We start from the raw sequence: 16,912 nt of genomic DNA on the forward strand, positions 1-16,912 counted from the left end.
CGCGAATTTGTTCACCGATGCCCAGGTTCAAGAACTTGCTATACTCAATCCTATATGCAATCTAGAATTTCCACTTTCGAGTTCAACTCTAGATTTGTAGATAGTATTCAATTGGTGATCAAGCAATCAAATAATTAACCGCAGGATTGAATAAATAAAGTAATATGATAAATCAATAAGGCAAAATCGATATCCAAATAACAATAGTCATGAAAGAACCACAACCCTAGAACGTAGCTCCAAATAGACATGGTAGCAAAACAACAAATCATACAAAGAAACATAAAAATTACTAAGTTTGGTCGAAGAAAAGAAGAAACCCGGCCAACACAGCGGCTCTTTGCTCTCCCTAGGTTGAATTTACTTCAAAAAGTGTGTTAGATGACCTAAAAGAGGCGTTTTTGGCCGGTATATTGCGTAAAAAATCGTGGGCCAAAGTTTTCCTCTTCCTAATCCGACTCACCTTTAAGGATTGATGTTGGAGTGGATGCGAAGCATCCACCCCGTCCTCCGCTTCTCTGCTTTGCATCCACCCTTTGTTCCTCCATCTCAGCTTTACCCAGGTGCGGATGCTATGGGGATGCTATGGGCCGACTTCACTGCTAAGGGTGCACCAAGAAACCTTCTTTCCAAGGTTGGATGCAGCACATCCACCCTCTTCTCCTTTAGTTAGAGCATCTTTTCTTCATGTTTTTGCTCTCCAAACACTATAAATCATCACACACAATTCAATTAGTCATAAAACCAATAATTAAACCATGTTGGACATTTTTAACACCAAATAGTAACAAAAAGCGGTTAAAACAAGGGTAAAGTAACATCATAACATATAGAAATATGCCCAATATCACCACCCCACACTTAAACCTTTGTTCGTCATTGAACAAACCATCACTATAGTGGACGAAACAAAATTAAGCTCTTATCATTCAAAGCACATTACACCTATGACCATGGTTGATAGCAACAATTAAGCTCTAGCATATACATTCAACACACACTTCCCTTTTTTATGCCAAACTTCAAAAATATTCAAACAAAGACAACATACTCATAACAATCTTAGCCTCAAAAACTGACTCAATGTCACAATGCACTCATGGCTGGAACAACCCATATCATAGAGCAGTCTAATAATGTAATATATACCTCATGAAACCATGTGCCCTCACAACAAAAATAAGAGAGTAAGTTGAATCCACACATCTGACACAAATATAGTTTAAGGACTCCCTTGTATATAAAAGAAATCTCTCCTCTCACAAAGAAGTCACATGCATGCAATCGACACAATAGGCTTACCCTTAATGTAAATCTTTAGTAATGTAGGATCACTCGATCTAAAGTCAATTAGGACTTTTTCGTGATTGTAATATGGGCTAAAGGACGTGTAGGATATATTCAGGAATAGTGGCTAATCCTCCAAAACACTTTAATACACCACATAATCAACTTTAAGAGCAAATTCTTCAACACCACTTCAATTTCACAAATAATATCACTCCAAAAACGTGACCTTCTTCTTTAAGCTCTATTTCAATTCACACTCACTAGCAAAGACAAGATCTCATTTTATTCATGTACATATTTTTTTTCAACATTTGTTTTTCTTTCAATAAAAAATTTCTCTTCTTCTACAATTTTCGCTAGTGGTATATTCTTTTACAAAATAAGTGCAACTTTCGTCCTTTCATTGGTTCAACTCGAAAGCCACCTAAGTCCCCTCCTTACTTCTTTTAGCGCTCATTTCACAGTTAAAGTGCTTTAATAGGTAAAAGGATCAAAATAATATCAATTGAGAACAAAAAGGGTATAGGCTTGTAATATGGATGCCATATAAAAGTATATAGGCTCAAAAGGGTTTACTAGGGATAAATTTTATTGGCGATAAGCATTTAAGCTCAAAAAGATTAAAGAAAGGCTAAAATCATTTTTCAAACCGAGTATCACCTAAAATTTTGCTTCGACTCACATACTGTGCAAGTTCTAGACACAAGTACAATACATAGACTACACAAAAATCTCAGCACACATGGAATATGGCTCACTATGGACGGTCCCATTCCGACTCTCAAATAATACAAGTATTCACGGAGCCACAAGATATTAAGCATTAAGCACAAAGTGAATATAAGTCAAGTAAACGAGACATAGGCGCCACAGAACATGTTATCCAATTTATAAAGGAATCATGATTAATATCAAAATATAGGGAAGATACGACACTTGCCAAAGACTAAATATGCCACTATCAAGCAAGTCAAGTCATTTAGGAATCTCATCTTTCTTCCTTCATTTATTCCCTAAATTCTAATATACTATAAAAGAAAAAACTACCCGGTTCAAATTACATCACATGAAAAAGAACCGAGGCACAAAGAAAAACTACAGGGGATTATTACTGCCTAAGGAAAAGTAAAAGAAATATTTTTGAATTTTTTCTATTTTTGAATATTTTTGTATACTTTAATCCCTCAAGAAAAATGTCTGGGAGATCCATCGTCGGGAAAGTCCAAATACGTTTTACTCTTTTTTTCAAGTTTTTCTGATTTTTCATATTTAAAAATAAAATAAAATTAAGCTACTAAAACTACTATTAAAATACTACACAACTATGAAGCTAAAATCAAAATAAGAAGTTAACATTTTTACTAACATACTACTACTAATTATCTAAAGAAATTCTCACACCCACACTTAAAAGAGTGCAGTGTCCCCAATGCACAAATAAAGCAAAATAATAACAAAGGTGGACAAGAAGCTCCCTTAAAGGCCAAAAGCCGAAGCAATCGAGCCTCACGGGTACTCAGACTTCCCCCAGGCATGATCCTTTGTGTGGTTGCCCCACACTTAATTCTCACCATTTAGCTCACTTTTGCACTCTTCCAATATCATGCTTCCTATGCTTATAATCCTACAAAATAAAAACAGACACAATAGAAATAGTATAATAAAACAAAAGAAAGCAGTAAAACTGGGTTGCCTCCCAACAAGCGCCTAATTTAACATCGTGGCACGACGTGAACTACTTTCTCCTCCACCTCGAAATTATAAATTGTACCCCTAACATGGCATCTAGTCGGTGGCTATGCTCCTTCGGTTGGGGCTACAAAGAAAATTAGGCCAAGAAATTAATTTTTCACTCTACACTTTTTGGCCTTTAGATGAGGAATGTAATTATGTCTCTTTGGCACGATAAATTTCAGAATGTAGGCACCTTGTTCCTCATCCGTTGGCTCCTCCAAAGGCTCGAATGACTCAATTTCCATGTCATCATCCAAACACAATTTTGAAAAATATATGGAATGAGGACCAATACGATGTAACTCTAGAATTTCATCACTATTTACATCCTCATATGTACACACACTAGAGTCTTCAAATATAATATTATCTACTTTCTCGCATGACTCTAGAACGCTCTTCTCAATATGGAAATCCTCAATAAAAATATGGTCTAATGCTTGGTATTCTCGTTTTAGCTCCTTAATTTGGTCTAGAAGATTTTTTTCAGTTTCACATGACTCATCATTAAATTATTGGGCGTCGAACACATCAAACATTGCACTCAAATATGCATCCCAGTTGTGCAAGGCCAAGCCAAAAGTTTCAATTTCTTGTGCAAGAGCAACTCTCTTCTTCGACCAATCATTCACCAATTTTGTTAGAAGATAACGTCGTTCCTCATATTCCCTTAATCTTGGATATTCTTCCAAATACCAACCCTTACTCCCATATTAAAATTCAGACCTCCTAGAGTTCAGGTCATTCCAAGCCCAAAAAGACGGGCCATAAAAGTCTTCCATCAACCAAGCGTTTTTATCAATAACCTTACAACCGGATATTTCATCCACAGATGTCATGTTGAGAGAACTATAAACACACGAAGAGAAAAATTAAATTGTTATAAAAATAAACATATATAAAAAACAAAATGGATAAAATTAAAAGTCTAATAATTACTAAGTCCCCGGCAACGGTGCCAAAAACTTGTTGTGGCCAAACGTACACACAAGTATACGCAATTGTCAAGTAATAAAGTGACTAAAAGTCGGATGTCGATTCCACGAGCACTTTTGATTAACTATTAACTAAGTTAGACTATCCTAATTATCTAAACAAGGATTAAACCCAAAAGTAGTGATGCGAAAGTAATTAAACTAAAAAGAAAATAACTAATGATTTATAAATAGAGAAAGAGTAGATTTTTGTATAATCAATGTGATGAAAACGATCTTGGATTATGGGCTATCTAACATTCCTATTGTATTCTACAATTGAATTGACTAACTAATTTATCTAGTTTATTGGTTAGCATGGTTAATATTGCTCATAAGAATCTGTCGAGTTCTTACTCGCCTATTCAAGCTAACCTAATGCTTGTATGTCTATGGAATTAGAACTAACAAGAATGCATTTATAATTCCTGTAAATCAATCAAGCAAGGCAATTAGGTATATGTCTATCATAACCGCGAATCCGTTCCCTGATGCCTAGGTTCAAGAACTTGCTCTACTCAATCCTATATGCAATCAAGAATTTCCACTTTCGAGTTCAACTCTAGATTCGTAGATAGTATTCAATTGGTAATCAAGCAATCAAATAATTAAGCGCAGGATTGAATAAATAAACCAATATGCTAAATCAATAACGCAAAATAGATATCCGAATAACAATAGTCATGAAAGAACCACAAACCTAGAACGTGATGTTTATCTCTACATAGACAGGGTAGCCAAACAACAAATCATACAAAGAAACATAAAAATTACTAAGTTTGGTAGAAGAAAAGATAAAACTCGGCATCCACGGCGGCTATGTTCTCTCCCTAGGTGTTTACCAAGAAAATGGTATCAACAATTAAATTTGTAAATGGGATTCTAAAAATACATGATCTATTATCGAGCTAGTTGTTAGAGCATTTAATGCTAAGAATGCTAAGTTTAACGATGAAATGTGGCGTAAAAAGAGGCAGTAACCAAACCAAAGGTGGGGGCTGTTGCCCGGATGCAAAGATGGTCGATGGGACCTCGGGGTCGGCGTTAGTATCAATCTCAAACTATTTGGTCGTAGAGACCTTTCAATATGAGGCCCGTAGGCTTGCTTAACTAGCGACAATGGCTCTTACGCAGTTTTTGCCCGTGGGCTTTTTTGTAGGCTTTATTTTTGCTCGTTAAGGTCTTTTAGAGTATTTTTTCCTGACCCGTTGTCGGTTCTAGAGGAGACTCGATTTCAAGTCGTTGTCAGTAATGTTTTGATCACTTCGTAAGGTTCATAGCTAGTAGGTCGAGTATATCGACGCTCTTGCGATTTGGAGCCGACATGGATGGATCTCATTTTTGCCTGTTGAGGGAAGCATGTTTTAACCGGTTCTTTTCAAAGTATATTCGAAGTAGTGGCCTACGATTTTTAGTGACAGTCGGGCGTCCCCGAATCGCGTTATTTTGGCTGTATCAACCATTTTGACCATAGTCATGTGCATTTGGCCGTAGCCATTCTTTATCCCAAGTGATAGTTTAGGCGTTTACACCGAGGGTATGCCCTTTAGGGATTCTTACAAATGCGGTGTATAGCCTAAACTTCAGGATTTTCATGCCTGTTGAGGTCTTACAGTTTGCCATGCCTATTGAGGTCTTACAGTTTATCATGCCTATTAAGGTCTTACAGTTTGTGTGATGTAGAATAGATCGGGTTATGCCGAGTCTGCCCTCTAGGGTCTTACAGTTTCGGATTTTCCAGTGTATGGCGATTGACGATAGTTTCTGAGTCATCGAGTTTGTTTAAGCTTGAAGACCACTTCTCGCGAACTCGGAGTTGCGTTGTGAGGGCTTTGTGAGCCCGAGGTTCCGACCCTGGGGTCATGTGGGCACTGATTCATTTAAGTTTTCGAATATCTCGGGATATATTTGGCGGAGAGGCTTATGTCGAGAGTATACTGTGATTTTCCCTTTTGGAGAATGAGATGTTTGGAAGATATTCTCTGATCCATTGGCGCAATACATGCATTGTTGTGTTGAGTCGATCTATTTTTAGGTCGCGTTTGATTGCTCCGATGATTTTCACGTTGCCGTAGTCTGAGAAGGAGCCTTTCTCTTTTTTCATGGAAAAAGGGGGTACTTTTTGATTGCCCGATATAATAGTACATGGTCCCACTTTGGTGGGGTCTGATTACATCAACCGTTTGGCCCGATACATCGTCTCCCTGTAGGAACCTTTACTTGGCATTTCCCCACCTCCTTAGAATCGGGTGGCTTCCAGGGGGAATTCCCCTCGCCGCTTGAAAGTTGGCCATAAGGGTGGCTTCGAGAAATTCGTGGAGTTTCCCCTTTAGGCATCTTCGCAGACATTTCCCCATTAAAACCCTTGCCCGTAAAAACCCTTCTCTTTTGGGATAAAATCTCGGTAGAAGGAAAAGAGTGCAACGGGCGCACTTTTAGGGGTCTCGAGGCCTCCTGATAGTGTTAGCGTTTTGGTACCTCCGATCGAGTGCTTGCACGAGGGTTAGTTCTTAATTAAAAACGAAACAAAAGGAATGGCTGTCCTTTGAAATGAGATATGCTGGTGGCGCCTTGAGATTGGCTTATTATGACTGCCCGAGGGCGGACATGCGATGCAGATTTCTACTTCATGTTGTCAAACCTGACCGGGGTTGAGACCTGATTCGCCCGCTGGCTTATTCGGGAGCGGGGGTATGGGTGCTGATAACACGTCATGTATTGCAAACATTTCCTTTGCCGCGTGTTGTTCCCCATAGATGGTTTTGACCCTGTCCTTCGTCGGGATTTTTATCATCTGGTGGAGGGTGGATGGTACTGCTCTCATGCAGTGTATCCACGTTCGCCCAAACAAGGAGTTATACCTCATATCTCCCTCGATGACATAGAATTTGGTGTCTTGGGTTGAGACGGCCACAGTAATCGGAAGGACAATTTCTCCTTTCGTTATTTCGCTCACCATATTGAACCCATTGAGGACCCGAGTGGCTGGAACGATCCATTCGAGTAGTTCGAGCTATCTATCATCCTCGGCCTGATAATATTGGCCGATCTACCTGGATCCACGAGTACACGTTTTATCTGAAAAAAATTTACAAGAAAGGAGATTACCAGGGCGTCATTGTGGGGTTGAGACAGGGCCTCAGTATCTCCTTCGCTGAATGTGAGGGCGCCTTCGGGGATATATCCCCAAGTCCATTTTCCCTAGTGATGGATATTTTTGTTCTCCTCATCACTGGTTCCTGCGGGGCATCGACGCTACCCATGATCATGTGGATGACGTGTTACGGTTCGTTTGCCTTGTTCTTCTTGGTTGCCTCCCTGTCTCGAAACTAATTTTTGGCCCGATCGTTAAGGAATTCCCGAAGGTGCCCTTTGTTGAGTAGCTGGGCCACTTCTTCTCATAGTTGATGGAAATCCTCGATCATGTGACCGTGTGTATTGTGGAACTCACACACTAAGTTGTAATTTCTCTATGAAGAGTCCGATTGTATTGGTTTAGGCCTCTTAGCATCCCTGATTTTGTCGATAGCGAACACGATGTCTGATATGTCGACACTAAAGTTGTATTCTGATAAGTGGGGCGCATTTGTTGGCACCATGTTCCAATCGAACCTGGTTCTATTGACAAGCCCCCGAGGATCCTTTCCTCGATCTATCCTTCGATCATTGCAGGGTAGGTTGTGCCTCGGGGCGTTCCTTCTGTCTTCATGGTACGGTTGGTACCTTTCTTTGCTTGGTTTCGACTCTTTTTCCAAGAGTCTGTTTGGGTATACTGAGCCTGAAGGGGCTCCCAGCTGGTCATCCTTGGCCCTGATCTTTGACTGGTATCGATTATGAACGTCCGACCATTTCACGATTGGATATTCGATTAGATTCTGCTTCAACTGTTTTGAAGCCATCGAGCTTCGTTTGTTTAGGCCATGGGTGAAGGCCTGCACCGCCCAGTCGTTGGAGACTGGTGGTAGATCCATCCGTTCCATCTGGAAGCGGGATATGAATTCTCCCAACATCTCGTTCTCTCTCTGCTTGATTTTGAAAATGTCGGATTTCCTCGTTGCTACCTTGATGGCTCTGGCATGTACTTTTATGAAAGATTCTCCTAGCATGGCAAACGAATATATAGAGTTGGGAGCCCAATTATGGTACCACATCATGGCCCCCTTTGAAAGTGCTTCTCCAAATTTTTTCAGCAACACAGACTCGATCTCGTCAATTTTTATGTCGTTGCCTTTTACTGTGCAGGTGTAAATCGTGACGTGTTCGTTAGGGTTGGAGGTGCTATTGTACTTGGGGAGTTCCGACATTCTGAATTTTTTCGGGATAGACTTCAGGCTTGCTTCCTCGGGGAACGACCTCTGAATGAACTTTTTTGAATCCAAACCTTTTAGGACTGGGGGCGCACCTGGGATCTGATCGACCCTGGAGTTGTAGGTCTCGACTTTTTTGTCATTGGCTAAAATCATTCTCTTACCTAATTCGATCCTTTTGGTGAGGTCCTCGAGCATTTTTACGATGATGGGGTCAGCCACTGACCCGTTGTTGCTTGACCTTTTGAGTGCTCGCTCGGCGGCGGGAGCCGTCTTTGGCGCCGCTATGCTGGGGGTTCTTGGATGGCTTTGCAGCTGAGCAATGTCCAGTTGTTGTTCATGCAACATTTCAAAAATAACATGAAGACTAACTTCATATTCTTCCCGGGCCGGGGTTTTCTGAGCTTCCTGTTGGTCGATGTGCCGTACGCTCCTATCAGTGTGAGAAGTTTCGTCGACTTGTTGCGCGTCTTGTGAATCTATGTATGCTAGGATCTGTCCGGGAGCGATATCAGGATTCCATGGAGGTGCTCCAGTGGCCGGGATAGACATGTCATTTTCCCCGTGATTTTTGAGGTTGTCGTTCTTAACTCCGTTTACCGAGCCAGACATTTTGGCCTGAAGTCAAAGGATCTTGGACAAGAAAAAGTGTGAAAGCTGATATGTATTTGTGTAATGAAAACCAACAAGAAAATAATCACTATTATTTTTAGCCCCACGGTGGGCGCCAAACTGTTTACCGTGAAAATGGTAACAACAATTAAATTTGTAAATGTGATTCTAAAAATACGTGATCTATTCTCAAGCTAGTTGTTAGAGTAGTTAATCTAAGAATACTAATTTTAACGATGAAATGCAGGGTAAAAAGAGGCAGTAACCAAACCGAAGGTGGGGGCTGTTGCCCGGATGCAGAGATGGTCGATGGGACCTCGGGGTCGGTATTAGTATCAATCTCGAACTATCGGGGATAGCCGGGGATGGGATAACAGTTAAAGATATAATTAGACAAGGCTTTTTCGGCTAATATTAAGTCATATAATGAAGAACAAGTTAAGAGGCGATGAATACGGAGATGGCCTCGAGCCAGTACCAAGTGATAAACAAGAAGAATGACCGAAGATAAACGGCTTTGAGCAAGGGGAATAAGCAAATTAGAGAAGAGAGGAAGAGAGAAGATATTATTTCCCTTGAGTAGGATTATTGGAGCCTCTCTATAAGATGTTGGTGACCCCCCCTTTTATAGGAAGGGGACGCCCAAACTAAATACAAGATCTGTAGTATGACAAAAGAGAATGAGATGTGACAGCCTGTTAGCCTTACGTCGCATGTGGGCTGACGTCGAGCCGCTTGAGTATATTTGATCAACCCCGGGTGCAATCCTCAGGGGGGGTTCCTACATTCGTCAGGGCTTCAGTCGATGTTATTCTTGGTAGGGCATCGACAGGTTTCGAGGGAACCAACTAACCCGAGATCCCGTGTTCCCAGGGTCACTCTTCGAAGCATTATGTCAATGGGAAATCGGTCCCCTAGATTTCACTGCACACACTAGGTCGATTCTTTTCAAGAAGTGTGTTAGATGACCTAAAAGGGGGGTTTTGCCTATATATTGCGTAAACAAATCGTGGGCCAAAGTTTTCTTTTTCCTAATCTGACTCAGCTTCAGGGATTGATGCTGGGGTGGATGCTTCGCATTCACCTCATCATCCGCTTCTCATCTTCCCATGCTAGGGTGGATACTTCGCATCCACCCTTTGTTCCACCATGTCAGCTCTGCCCAGGTGCGGATGCTATGGGCCGACTTCACTGCTAAGGGTGTACCAAGTAACCTTCTTTCCAAGGTTGGATGTAACGCATCCTGTGATGACCCGACTAATCGTCCCATGAGTTACCACCCCATTTTCCCCATTTCTGCTTCTTTATGCTTTGTTATACGTGTTTTGTGGTATCGGGTTGGTCGGATCGAATCCGAAATAATTTTAGTAAGGTTTGAGACACTTAGTCTTTTTTGAGAAAGCTTGAGTTGGAAAAGTCAACCGGACATTGACTTATGTGCTAGAGGGCTCAGATGTGAGTTTTGAGGGTTCGATTAGCTTTGGAAGGTGATTTGTGACTTAGGAGCGTGATCAGAATGAATTTTGGAGGGTCGTAGTAGATTTAGGCTTGAATTGGCGAAGTTGATACTTTGGCGATTTCTGTTTGGTAGGCGAGATTTTGATGTAGGGGTCGGAATGGAATTCCGGGAGTTGTAGTAGCTCTATTGTGTCATTTGGGATGTGTGTGCAAAATTTTAGGTCATTCCGACATGGTTTGGTTGGGTTTTTGATAAAAAGTAGAATTCAGAAGATTTTAGAAAAAATTAGCTTGAATCCGATGTGTTTTGGTTGATTTGATGTTCTTTGAGGTGTTTTGAAGATTGGTAAAAGTTTGAATAAGGGATTGGGTTATGTTTGTGCTTTTGAATGAGTTCCCGGGGGCCTCGGGTTGATTTCGGATGGTTGACGGTAAGTTTGAGGAATGTTTGCAGCTGTTGAACTTTTGCTGCCTCCGGTATTTCTGCACCTGCGGATTGGGGACCATAGGAGCGACATTGCACATGCAGAAGGGGAGCCACAAAAGCGGATTACTAAGGTAGTGGGACTGCACCTGCGGAGCCACATGTGCGGAATATTGAGTGCAGATGCGATTGTTGACCAGTTAAGTGATTTCCACATGAGCGGAGGAAGGACCGGATATGCGGTACCGCAGAAGCGGGTATGGGACCGCAGATGCGAAAATGTCTGGGCAGAAAGTATAAATTGTGGCCTTTGCGAATTTTAGCTAATTTCACCATTTTTAACTCGGCTTTGGAGGTTTTTGGACGATTTGAAAGGGGGGATTTCAAGGGAACTTCATTGAGGTAAGGAATTTGGACCTAAAACTCGTTCCTATGCTATTATTTCACGGATTAGAGCTAGAAATTATGGAAATTAAGGGTGAAAATTGGGGAAAATAGGGCTTGGGAACTTAAACCTATACTAGAGGATTTGAAGTACCATTTGAGGTCGGATTTCAGAACTTTTGATATGTATAAACTCGTGGGGAGATAAGGAATCTATTGATGTAAAAATTACTGAACTCCGAGACGTGGGCCCGGGGGTCGGGTTTTGGTCATTTCGAGATTTGTGTTGTAAATTGATTATTTTCGCTTAGGTTTCATTCCCTTAGCATATTTTGACGTCCTCGTTCTGATTTTGGATAGATTTGACGTGAGTGGAGGACGATTCGAGGGGAAAAGGCATCGCGAGCTAGAGATTAGACCGGTTTGAGGTGAGTAATGATTGTAAATGTTGTTCTGATGGTCTGAAACCCCATATTGCACATCGTAGTGCTATATTGAGGTGAGGCAGACGTGTTGCGACCAAAACACTCACGCAAGTGTATGCGATCTTTAAGTAATATAGTAATAAGTAGAGTATCGTTCCCACGAGGACTTGTGATTAACTTATAGACTAATGCAAACTCAAAAAATTATCGATTCAAGCTAATTCATCACAAAATACATAAATAACCAATTTACAATTTAACTAGTAGATAAACAATAATACAACACAAAGTTACTACGCCACTTATGAATTTTTCTTTTAACAATTAATAAAAGAGATATCCCGGGGTTATGAGATTGCTAGAGATCATGCTACGTTTTTAGCTTAAAAATGATTTATTGAATTATCTGGGTTATTGATTATTGGGTTAATAATACCCATAAGAATCTGTCGATTTCTTATGCGACTATTCAAGTTAAATTAATACCTATATTTCTATGGTATTAATATTAACTCAAATGCATTTACAAATCCTATTTCTCAACCAAACAAGGCAATTAAGTATAGTTCTATCTTAATCGCGAATCTTTCACCCGATGCCCAGGATCCAGATCTTACTCTATTTGATTCTATATGCAATCAAGAATTTCTTTTTTCAAGTTTAACTCAAGATTCGTAAATAGTATTTCACTGTTAGCTACGCAGTAAAATAATTAACAGCAGAATCAAATAAACAACCCTTAACGATAATTCAAGATCATCAATCTAAGCTTCAAACAACATAATCATCTAACACCCATAACCCCAGAATATTTGGGTTTTTAGCTACTAATAATTATACAAACATCAACAATAAAAATCTTAAACATAATATGAGTAAATACTAGGAGAAGGTTTAGAAAAACTCTTTTAATCCTTGCTCCAAGTTGATGTTCCTCCTTGATTCTCTTCTTCAAGATGAATCTCCTTCCTCTTTTTCTTCTCCAAAAATAGGTCTCCTCAATAATGGCATTGCTTTTGCCTTTTTAATTGTGTATGAAGGGGTTTTGACAAGTATGCCCTTTTTAGTCCGAAATAGAATAATTTTGTGATTTTTACTCACCCACGGCGCGCCCCGCAACGCCCCGTGCGACGCGTACATGGATTGGACAGAGGTAGAATGCATTTTAACGGAGCAAAACAATGCAGCGAAAATATTTGCACTACCGCGGTGCCCCCCGCAATGCCCCCCGCGGCGCGGCAGTGCAATATTTTGCGCTGCTTCATTTTTTCATTTGTTTTGCTATCCGGGCTTGCTTTGAGACCCCCGAACACGATCCCGACTTGATTTATTTAGCTTTTACTCAGACTTCAAAGCCCCAAATCAATCAAATTCATCCCAAAGTTAGTTCTTAAGTCGGATTAGCTTCGTGCAAGGCATAAAGTATGAATTTAGTACAATTTATTATCATTTAAGCTCAAACCTTTGTAAAATACAATAATTAAAGTGTTGTTACAACGACTAAAACACGAGTTTTTAGCCTATGATCAACACCTCACACTTAGACCATTACTCATCCTCGAGCTATTAACTTACCTTTCGCATAAGGACGACCTTTTATCAAACAATTTCTCTAACAACACATGCAAACACTTAAGTACCAATTCATAATAGTTCAATCCTCAAGACATGACTCACAAGTGCCACGCATTTTCATAACTTGCTCGCTTACTCTAACACAAAGGTCAAAACGTTTCCTTGCTTTCACAAATCATGTGCCCTCCCACAACAAATATAGACTAGTTCCTCTCAACATAGTATTCACAAATATTTAGGAACTCAAAATAGGAAGAATTAACTTACTCTCAGAATTGAAATTCATGTGCAACAGATGACATACCATATGATTGCCCCTAGTGTAATACTCTACTAATTGAGCTTATTCAATCAAGGACCAAATAGGACTTTAATTGGTTGTAACGCAGGCTGAGGAAGGGTGTGATAAATATAGAATGTAGTAGCTACATCTCTTTGAGCACTTCATCTATACACCATTTCATTTCACAATTTCAGCATTACTCTTATGTTAAACCATCTCCAACCTTTTTGAGATTTTTCATACTAATAACAAATCCCTTTTTCTTTAAGCACCATAAGTTAGGGAATATTACTACTGAAAATTCAACCCTATATATATATACATATATACACATATATGAATTATTCTTCACTCTTTTTTCCCAAATAAACTCCTTTAATAAACCAACAAGTTTCTTCTCAACTTTAACATTATTAAAATAAGACTAAGTGCTCATAAGAGATAGAGGTTCAAACAACTAATATATTTACATAAATAGGTAAGGTTTATAATACGGATGCCAAAGAAATAGGATTAACAGCTAAAAAGGTTTGGCTAAGATATATACAATTAAGTAGAGATAATTATCAAACTGGTTCAACAAAGAAAATGCCTATATCCTCTCCTAAACTGAATAATGCTACTATTTCTCTTTGCAAAACACTTGAGGGCAAGTTCTAGATATCAACTGTTACGCACAGAATATTTCAACAACCTCACTCACACATTGGCACACAATGCAGTCAAAGCAGTTAAGCATAGTTATAAATACACAATTTAAGGTACTTACTTTAGAATCAAGAACTGAGATTTGAACTTCACAAACAAGGTACATATAACTTCTAATGCATCTGCATTTGAGGAGATCAATTCAATAAGTTAGGAACTTTTTATTCAATTGAAATTAAAAAAATTAAACTACACCCGGTTCAAATACACCCTTGGAAAAGAACCGTGGTGTAAAGAAAAACCAAGGGGAAAGTTTTAATTTAAACCAAAACTAGCATACACTAAACTGAAAGTAAAACAAAATTGCAAACTCAATAATTTCGAATTTTTCGGATGTTTTTTTTCGACTTGAGATTTTTTTTTCAACAAGAAGATCTAGGAGGGATCTATACCGAAATTAGGATTATTTACTATCTATCAACACTATATTCTAACAAAACAAACTAAAAGCAATTTTAACAAACTAAACAAAATCAAACTAAATAACTAAACTAAATCAAACAAAATACGAAAAATATAAAAGTAAGTACATTACAATAGGGGCCAACCACCCCACACTTAAAAAAATTTGCATTGTCCCTAATGCGAAAATATCAAAAATAGATCAGAAAAGACTCCCTGAGGCCATTGGTCTAAGCATCGTCATCCTCAAAAGTGCGCAAATATTCTTCGTCATCTAAGGGAATAGAGTTCACATCTTCATCCGGTGGGATTTGTCCATGCTGAGCCATTCCTAACCACTGTTGTGTGAAAGGAGATAAAGGGTGATTTTGTTGCAACTCTTCCAAGTTCACTTCCCCTCTAGAAGCGCGAAGGCGCAGGTCAGTAAATAATATCTGCAAAGTCTCTTCCACTCGGACAATCCTTTGATCGGGGTTAAGTGCAGCTGCAGTCAGATCTATCACAGTCGTGACATCAAGCGCCCTGATAGGATATTTTACTTCTATCCGCCGATCATAGTGATACTCTTCTTCAATGAAGTGCGTCCGCAATAACCGAGTAATCATACTCGGATAGTGTAGGCGGGGTCCTCGAAAAGGTCTCGCCTTCGACATGTGTTCCAGCATGATTTTCCCAAGATCCACCTGCATTCCTGTTAAAAATGCATAAATCAAGCAAACCTTTAGTTTTGATATATCTGTATCACTTTGTGTTGGAATGATTTTGGCATTTATTATCTTCAAAATGACTCGTGCAGGCCGCTGGAATGTTCCTTTTTTCATTTTCTTGTGACACTCATTTGTAACTCTAGTCCACACGGCAAAGAAATCTTCACCACATAGTTGTCTGCGGATGTCTGGGTAATTCGGTCTACGCACGAACCTCTGGAACAGCTTATGTGAATGTTCAGTGAAACCCATTATTTGATTTATGACCTTAGACGAAAATGGGATCACTCTATTACCCTGACTTGATAGTTGGCATCTAAATCACTGCCCAGTTGCCAATTGACATACAATTCTTTTATCAAGTTGATGTTCACACTATCACCTTGGCGAAACAACCCTTCAAAACCCAAAGCTTGAATGTTAGTATATTTGGCATTATACATACGAGCAAGCTTTGCTTCATCTATGGCAACTTCTGGGGTTGGTGGCACAGCATGGACGAAGGATTGGAACCATTGTATTTTATGGGCTGGAATAGCCCTGATGCCATATTTACACCCTGGCACCTCATATGCATCAGGGTCAAAGTGTTCCTCTTCCTCCTCCACTGGTGCCGGAGGTGGTGCCCTTCTACCTCCACGTCGGCTAGTAGATGCAGCCTCAGTTAGGCCAGCGTTTGATCTTTTGCTTGGGCGCCGAGACATTTTACCTACACAACATGATATATTAGTTAAAGATACACAAAATTATTTTAAGAGCAAGTGGAGTAAATACCCCACACTTATGTTATATCATGTTGACACTTAGGATGTATAACAGGGATTCAGACTACCCTGTTCTTCAATTAGAATGATATAATGCTTATTGGCCTACCCGATCATTAAAGAGACTTGCAACAATTAAAAATAAAATAAAAATCAAAAACTAAGCTAGATTTTACAAGCTAAATTAATATTAAACATAAACATAAAAAGAAATTTGTCTATTTTACAAAATTCAAAATTTATATACAAAATATACTACATAGGCACATTAGCACGAATCTTACATCTCATTTTTACATAAAGAAAGCGAAAAAATCGCGGTTTGGCCTAATGTTATAGTTGTTATCAAGAATAACATCTCACAATGCAATTTGTTTCTCAATTTGCAACATTACTCAATTGTATGTCACTTAGACATTTTAACAAGCACATTGTAAGCATGTTTTTTTCCCTTAAAATTTCAAATTCAAAAGAGGCCTAATCACCATATCAACAACACCAATATGCCTCTCATCACAACTATAACATCACTTCCACTTCACAATAATATTCAATACACAATTTTTCATTTTTTTTCATATGCATTTTCGGATTAGTATACTCCTTAACAATCTTCAACAAGAAACTCAACTCATTTCACTTCAACACACCTTCAAATCCTCCATAACCCCATAAAGAATATACAAGCTAAGTTTCTAATATTATTTTTAACAATATTAACAAAAGAAACTAAAAGAAGATTATGAACACAATTCTTGCTAGGGTTTATACAAATACACTTGAAAATAAGAAAGAAATACAAAATAAAATACTACTAGTTTGAAGGAAAAGAGAGAAGAGAATACTTACCTTGCAAGCAGAAGAA

The sequence above is a fragment of the Nicotiana tabacum genome, chromosome 18, assembly GCF_000715075.1.
Source record: "Nicotiana tabacum cultivar K326 chromosome 18, ASM71507v2, whole genome shotgun sequence".
Classification (NCBI taxonomy): Eukaryota; Viridiplantae; Streptophyta; class Magnoliopsida; order Solanales; family Solanaceae; genus Nicotiana; species Nicotiana tabacum.